This window comes from Leptonychotes weddellii, chromosome 13 (assembly GCF_054177405.1).
Source record: "Leptonychotes weddellii isolate Sample4059 chromosome 13, ASM5417740v2, whole genome shotgun sequence".
In the NCBI taxonomy this organism is placed as follows: Eukaryota; Metazoa; Chordata; class Mammalia; order Carnivora; family Phocidae; genus Leptonychotes; species Leptonychotes weddellii.
Window position 1 is genome coordinate 55726878 of NC_138381.1, and position 8416 is coordinate 55735293.

Consider the following 8416-nt stretch of genomic DNA (forward strand, 5'->3'; position numbering starts at 1 on the left):
ATTGTGGAAAGAGCTTAGATGTCCATTGACAGATGAATGGATAAAGAAGATGTGGTTTATATATACAATGGAATATTACTCAGCCATGAGAAAGTATGAACATCCACCATTTGCATTGATATGGATGGAACTGAAGGGTATTATGCTGAGTGAAATAGTCAGAGAAAGACAATTATCATATGGCTTCACTTGTATGTGGAATATAAGAAATAGTGCAGAGGATCACAGGGTAAGGGAAGAAAAACTGAAGAGGAAGTCATCAGAGAGGGAGAAAAACCATGAGAGGCTCTTAACCATAGGGAACAAATGAGGGTTGCTGGAGAGGAGGTGGGTGGGGGATGGGGTAATTGGGCATTAAGGAGGGCATGTGATGTGATGAGCACTGGGTGTTATACACAACTGATTAATTATTGAACACTATATCTGAAACTAATGATGTACTGTATGTTGGCTAATTGAATTTAAATAAAAAATTTTAAAAATAAAGCAATTGGTAAGTTATTATTACATCAGATTGAAGATAGTTAATTAAGCTGAAGGTAGAGAGATGAATCATCATTTGGATGATTTCATTCTTTTGCAGCTTCACAACAAGGTGATCCAGAGACTTTGCTGGAAGGGAGGCATGTAAATGGCATAAAATTGCTGCCCCTTCCCTCTCCCTGATGGTCTGGAGTTGCAGCTGGGAAGCCCAGACAGGTAATGACTGAAGAAATTGCTGCATCAAAACATTTCTTATTATAGATTAACTTTTGAGCAGGATTTTGGAACCAGTCCAGTTCTCCACTGACTTATCAAATACCTGGGAGATGGGTCTTAAAAGCAGTAGCATAAATCGAAGGGCTTGGGCATTGAGATGTGGGCATCTGTCGGGGAGGACAGTGACAGGTACTTTGAGATTAAGCATTTGTTGGATCATAATATTGTACACCTGAAACTAATAAAACACTTTATATGTTATATATAAACTGATGTATAATTATAACATTGATGTATAATTAATTCTACATCAACAAAAAATTTAAAAAGAGGAAAGCAAAACCACAAACATGATCATTCAATTTAATTCAAAAAGTCTCAATTTTGCACTAAAAGAAAGAGATTAAGCATTTCCTGTGCACTTTGGTAACACAGTGTGATGAGAAATGCGCCTGGGAGGTGGATTCAGCTTGAGTGTGGGATACAGAAATTAGGAAAGAAATTGAGTTTTAAAGGGAGTATTTGTAGATTTAGGAAGTGAAACAAACAATTCAAATTGTCCACTCTGAAAATTAATAAACCCAAATCTCCAATGTCCACTTTTATGGAAATAGTGTTTCTTTTTTTTTTTAAGATTTTATTTATTTATTTGACAGAGAGAGAGAAAGAGAGCACAAGCAGGGGAGCAGCAAGGGAGAAGCAGGCTCCCTGCTGAGCAGGGAGACCAATATGGGACTAGATCCCAGGATCCTGGGATCATGACCTGAGCTGAAGGCAGATGCTTAACTGACTGAGCCACCCAGGTACCCCCAAAATACTGTTTATTTTCTATCCATAATTATAAGGTGTGATTAAAAATATTTGCAACATATTTGAACAGATCTCTTGGACGACAAGAATGTTGAAGATCAGAAAGTGTGTCATATATGGACTAATTGAAGAAAAAGAGGGTGTTTAGTCTGGACCACTGCTAACAAGAGAGCTGGTGACTGGCTGAGAAGGAACTCAGCGTGTATTGTGTTGCTCCAGACAAAAGAACAGGAAGCAATGAGCAGATGCAGGGAGACAGATTTCACTCCAGCCTAAGAAAGGACCTTCTGACCTGAAGATGTGCAAGCCCTCCTTTCTGCTCCTCCCACCCTGCCTCCCATCCCAACTGGCCTTCCTCAGATAGAGGCTGAAGGATGTCCACAGGGATTTGAGGAGGCAAGTCCTCCACCGTATGGGAGGTCAGGCCATGTGTCTGCAGGAGACCTTCCTTATCCTAGGATTTTATTACTCTGAGTCCTCAGAGATAAATTTTTCTGCTTTCTGCCCTGGTTTTCTTCTTGTTTGCAGTTATCACCATCATGACCATGACTAGTTGAGATGTAAAGCTGCCTCTCATTAGGCTTGGTTCCTTCCCTGCAACCCTGATGTATGGCTGCCTAGGGCACAGGACAGGGCATGTAAGAAAGAGTCTGACTTGAATTTCTGCTGTTAAATTTCCTCCCGTGTCACTTCACTTTTCTAAACATTAGATTTCTCTGCATAAAAAAAAAATTAGAATTTCTCTCCACAGTAATATGTAACCTTAAAATGTCTGTGTTATCTCAAGTGTCTTGTTTGGCACCTAGCCCAAAGTAGGCACCCAGAAATGTTCCCTTCTCTTTTTCCAGACCCCTTGAATTTTCTAATTATAGTCACTATAGGCTCACACATCATGCTCGGTAACTTCAGCTTCACTCTGGTGCTGCCTTTTGCCAAAATTAGGTATCAGAGATTTGCTGTCGGAAATAGGAAAAATAGAGAGTCCAAGAGGTAAAGCATTGTGTAGCCTGATATTTCTCATCATAAACCAAATGCATTGTCTTTCTCACTAGGTTGCCTCCTTTGTTCCTGACTTATTTTGTGACATGGTCATATTGGCATCACTCGTTAATGGTCTCATTTTTGGGCCAAGTCCTCTAAGTTGGTTGGAGTCAGTGTCTCTGGAGGTACTCTTCACATAGGAGGGGCTGCCAGCAGGATGGGATGTGGTTTCAGGAATGGGGGGAGACAGGGGACTCATGGCCCAGTGTGACCCAGTCAGACCTCAAGGTCCTCCTGAGAAGGGCCTCTGGCCCTGTGGTCCCCCTCATGCCCCGCACATACCTGGTATGTTGGCTGGGAAGGACACAGAAAACTGTAATTTCAGTACAATTCAGGAAATGCTGACTTCAGCTGAAACCCATCCTTCTTTAACTTGCTTCCCCCTTGCCTGTAGGCTCCCCTCATGCCCCTACACCTTTCTCACCAGAGTGCTCCATTAATAAATGCCTTGCACAAATATTCCATCTCAGGTTCTGCTTCTAGGGAACTTACCCTAAGATGTTTCTACAATCTGTTCCTTGAATGTCCTACACACCTTTCATCCCATACGTTGAAAAGAATCCCATCTGAAGTGACACATGTGTAACTACAAACCCACTTAATGCCCCCCAAAGAGAAAACAAACCAAATTCAATCCCACCAATCATCCAGAGATGATGTTCTAGAGCCACTCCTCATAGAGCCCCTTATCGCTGGGTGGTATCTTCCCTCTATTTCTGTCTTGATCAACTTTTCATGCTCCCAGGAAGAAAGGGGAACTACCCCCAAGACAGTGTCATGTGTTGTTTAGGAGACTAGAGGCTCATACAGGGATGATAGAGTACATCAAAAGACCAACAGCTCTCATAAACATTCACTTGTTGACTAATTCTTTTGGTGAAAAAGTAAATTTCTTGGTCAGTGAAAAAGACTGCCACAGATTCTGTCCTCTGAGAGATTTTTATTTGCTCCTTATCCTTCCAGAGTATCAGGAAGGGAAGGATTTCTCTGTGGAGGAGGGGGATGGGGACCTTAGTCCATTTTCAACTGTTACCAGCCTTGTCCGTACTTGTGCTTAAAGGTTTCAAGTGGATGTTAATTTGAGGCATCTTTCTTGCAGTATCATTCTTGTAAAACTTTAGTCAGCTGTCTGCTAGTTTCATTTTTGAGAACTATATTTGCTAAAGATTAATGTCAGGAATATTGCTGAGACATGCTTTGTGAATCTCCTGCCCTTGTAAACTCCCAGGGCTAAGTCATACCAGTGGGAATTCTAGGGCTCCATCTATTTCCATGTTTTCTTGTAACAACCTCAGGGCATGAGTGGGATATGATGGATTGGAGCTCTGGCATGGGCTGCAGAGAGCATTTCTCTTCAAATCTGCTTTGGAGTATTACCAAAATATTTCATTACAGGCAAATGAGTATTGCAAAGGGAGACATCATTTTTGCTTGGTGAGAAAGAAGGTACATTTTGATGGATTTGCTGAAGTTTCTGGCACTTTCTGTGTATTCTCATTCCATTTGCTAGTAATCCTCAGTTTCTCAATCAGTACATAATCTCACACGTGCGCACGTGGGCCTGATCCCTCAAATTCCTGATTGCAGTTTGGTCCAGCTAATAATGGATTTTATGATCTGGAGTCCTGTAGTCTTCTGGGTACCTTCTATTCTCTCTCTGCCATTGGTTTCCACTGAGCAGCTCTAGGCTGGAGTTTGCATTTCCTCTTGATTTACTGAAGGCCATGAGGAATCGCTCACACAATCTGATATTCTGGCATTTCAACAATGAATTTCTCTAAAGCCTCACTCACTGATGAAATAGAAGGTCTGAATCCCAAGAAACAAGATGTATTGCTACCATCATATATGCATTGCCTGCTCTCCATCCCAAAGCAACAGACTTCTTGCTGCACCCCATCCTTCTTGACTCAGTCAGTCCTACATTTTCTCCACAACCCCATTCCAATATCAGTCTTCTTATACATTTCAATGGGTTTTAGCAAGTGATGGAAATCCCTGAAACCTAGGGAAGGCTAAAACAAAATTCAGTAGAATCTCCTGGAACTTAGCGTAGGAATCAAACCAGGTCTCTGTTCCATTTATTGTTGCTGGTAAACCAACAACCCCAAAACTTGTGACATAAAACAACCATTTTGCCTGTGCATGGATTCTGTGGGTAAGGAATCCACATAAGGATGTCTTGTCTCTACTCCACAATGCCAGAAGCTTCAGCTGGAAGATTCAGAGGCTGAGAATGCATCAGCATCTGGAGCTTGGAGTCCTGCAGCTATCCTATGGTTGGAGCTGGTTGTCAGCAGAGCCTTATTTGAAGCTGTTGTGGAACATTTACATGACTTCTTCATGTGACTTGGGCTTCCTTACAACATGGTGGCCTCAGGGTAGTCAGACTTCTTATGTAGTGGCTCAGGACTCCAAAGGAATGATGCAGCCTGGAAGGCAGGAGCTGTACCACCTTTTGTGTCCTAGCTTCAGAAGTCACATGCCACTGATGCTGCTGCATTCTATTGGTCACCAGTGAGTCACAAGCCCCACCAGACTCAAGAGGGAGGAATTGAACTCTGTGTCTTGATGGGGAAGTAAATGGCAACGTGGAATGGGAGACGTCATTTTGGTTGTCTTTGGAAAACACAATATGTGGCCTCTCAGTGGTATTTGCAAAACCATTAGGTACCTGAGAAATTTCTTTTTTTGCATCTATTTCAATCTTCTCTCTTTTTGCATTTTGACTCTGCTTTTCAGTCTACATGTAGGGCAGGGGGAAAGAAGGATATGTATTCCATGGTCCTCAATATCATGTCATTGAGATGGGGACAACAATCCCTCAAGCTTTTTTGAGCATTAGCAAGATACTCTATATAAAAGAGACTAGCACAGACTAAATGAGAATTGTATAGCCCCAGTTACAAACTGATTTTCCAAACTTGGGTCTGGTGTCCTCACTGGTTCAGTCAGCTATGGCTGGGGCCAGGGTTAGGGGCCTGACCATGAGCTCACAGGCTGTCCTTTCAACTAGGTAGACACTTTGAAAGGGCCTGCTATATTTATTACACCATTTTTCCTCCCTCAATTTATTTTAAAACTGTACTGTCAGACTCAAAATTTCTATTCACCCATTAAAAGTATGCACCCTCTTAGAATTCCCCAAGTGCACTTTGCAATTAGCAAAGCCTATGTAAATAGTTAATGAAGTTCATCAGACTTACTATAGAGATGGCAATGTTGCTTTAGCAAAGTACTTTGTGGGCATCAATTTATTTTTATTTCTCATACCATTTTTATTTGAGCCAGGCCTAGGATGAATTTTGAGGTTGGCATACTTGCCTCAATTTTGTTTGCATGAATGCTTTCAATATCCATTCCAAATATGATGCATGCATACACACACACACACACACACACAACATGGATTCAGTGCCCAGGATCTTCAGATTTTGTGCTTTCCAAGACTCTGTTTTGGTCTGTTCTCCCTCTGCAATGTTTATTATCTGCTGGATGTGCTTAAACAAGCTGTATTCCAACCCAGCTCTTAGTGGGCTATAACATCAAAACTAACATCAGAGACTTTTCAGTTGTTCATAATCACAATAGAATCCAAACTCTACAGGGGCAGGGATTTCTGTTTGGTTTACTTATTGCTGTAATGACAGCATCTAGAACAGTGCATGGCTTATGGTTAGTGGACACTGAATGAGTATTTGCTCAGTGTGGGACATGTAGAGAGTTTAATGTATTAGTCTTCCAAGGAATACTGGCATTTTTGTGTTCAGTGATTAAAAACTTGGAAGAATATTGAAATAGATTCCTAATGATAAACTTTAGGGTGGAGGTATTGATGGGTCTCTGTGTCCCTCAGTATCCCTTCAATATAAGGAGTTGCTTTTGTCCCTGAATCCCACCTTTGCACATATCTCCCTTAATTTTTTCTGTTCATGTTCTTGAATACCATCTGTTCAAATTCAGGAGGTGAAGTGGGATTCAGGGCTTGGTAGTTTGTGCACTTGTGGGCCAGTGACTCACCTGGGCACTTACTTGTATGACTTGGTAGTCTTGGGTTTGGCTTGAACTGTGAGATGGGATGGTTTCTATAATTGGCAGCCTAACATTCATTCCCCATTTGGTCTCTGACTTTTTTTTCCCTCCAGTGGAGACATGAGTTAGGAACAGAAATGAAAGGATATACTTTCATAAGACTTTGTAAACCTTTGGATATGTACAATGTTGGTTTGGGGTTTAGGTGACAAAACTCTGTACAGAACTGGGAGAATTTTGCTCATATCTTCCCAGGCCCAACACTGCTCTGGCCCACCCAAATAGCCTCTCCAGAGGTCAGATCTCTGCCTTTGTGGCTGGACTGATGAACTGCTGAACTGACGTCACTGAGCTCCAGGGCTGTGTTAGCCATGGTTTCTGAGACAAGGACTGGCATAACCTATGGCTCCCTTAGGACCATGAATGTTTGACTCTTTATGTATATACTTAGATTACACAGATAAAAAGCCAGAAAGAGATTTGCAGAGTTGCTGATGTTATTAATAATAAACCTATCAAAGAATTCTATTGTGTTTCATGCTAACATTTGTTGTATTATTCTCCATTTACATTGTCAAATTGATTTTTTTGTGATCCCTTGTATCTTTACAGCAGCAATTTCCAATTTTTTGTCCGTAAGTCACTAGTCCTATATGATGCTCCCTCAAAAATAATCCTGCTGATGAATGAGTTTTTGGGGTGCACTTCTTATATTACCCTGATGGAGCATTTTAATGTGTGTTAGCATATTAAGTCCCCAAGAAATCTTTGGTAAGAAAATAGTGGTTTTTGTTTTTTAATTTTCTGCTGTAAAAGTTTAATTTTAGTTAAGTTACATAATGAAATTTTGGCAATATAATGGGTTATTTAGAAATGAATATAGCTACTTGGATGAAGCATCCTTAAGTACTTGATTTAGGTTTATATTATGTGACATAACATAACATAATAAAAAAAAGAAAATAATGGTGAATTCGGAAGACCTGTAACTGGAGTACTAGAATAGTGTTCTTTTTTAATCCCCAATATCCAAAACTTATGTGACCAGATGCATTCCTCCAGCCATGTTTTTTCCTTCCTAAAACCATCTATTATCTGGAGGGGACTAATAGACACAGAATACCTTTGGGGAAACCCTGTCTTAGAGAAGTCAGTTGCTTGTGGACTTCAAAAGCAAGTCCTGGACCTCTGTTTTTGTGGTTAGAATGGCAAACAGACACATGAAAAAGTGCTCAACATCACTCAGCATCAGGGAAATCCAAATCAAAACCTCAATGAGATACCACCTCACACCAGTCAGAATGGCTAAAATTAACAAGTCAGGAAATGACAGATGTTGGCGGGGATGCGGAGAAAGGGAAACCCCCCTACACTGTTGGTGGGAATGCAGGCTAGTGCAGCCACTCTGGAAAACAGTATGGAGGTTCCTCAAAAAGTTGAAAATAGAGCTACCATATGACCCAGCAATTGCACTACTGGGTATTTACCCCAAAGATACAAATGTAGGGATCCGAAGGGGTACATGTACCCTGATGTTTATAGCAGCAATGTCCATGATAGCCAAACTGTGGAAAGAGCCAAGATGTTCATCAACAGATGAATGGATAAAGAAGAAGTGGTATATATATACAATGGAATATTATGCAGCCATCAAAAGGAATGAAATCTTGCCATTTGCAATGACGTGGATGGAACTGGAGGGTGTTATGCTGTGCGAAATAAGTCATTCAGAGAAAGACATATATCATATGACCTCACTGATATGAGGAATTCTATATCTCAGGAAACAAACTGAGTGTTGCTGGAGTGGTGGGGGGTGGGAGGGATGGGGTGG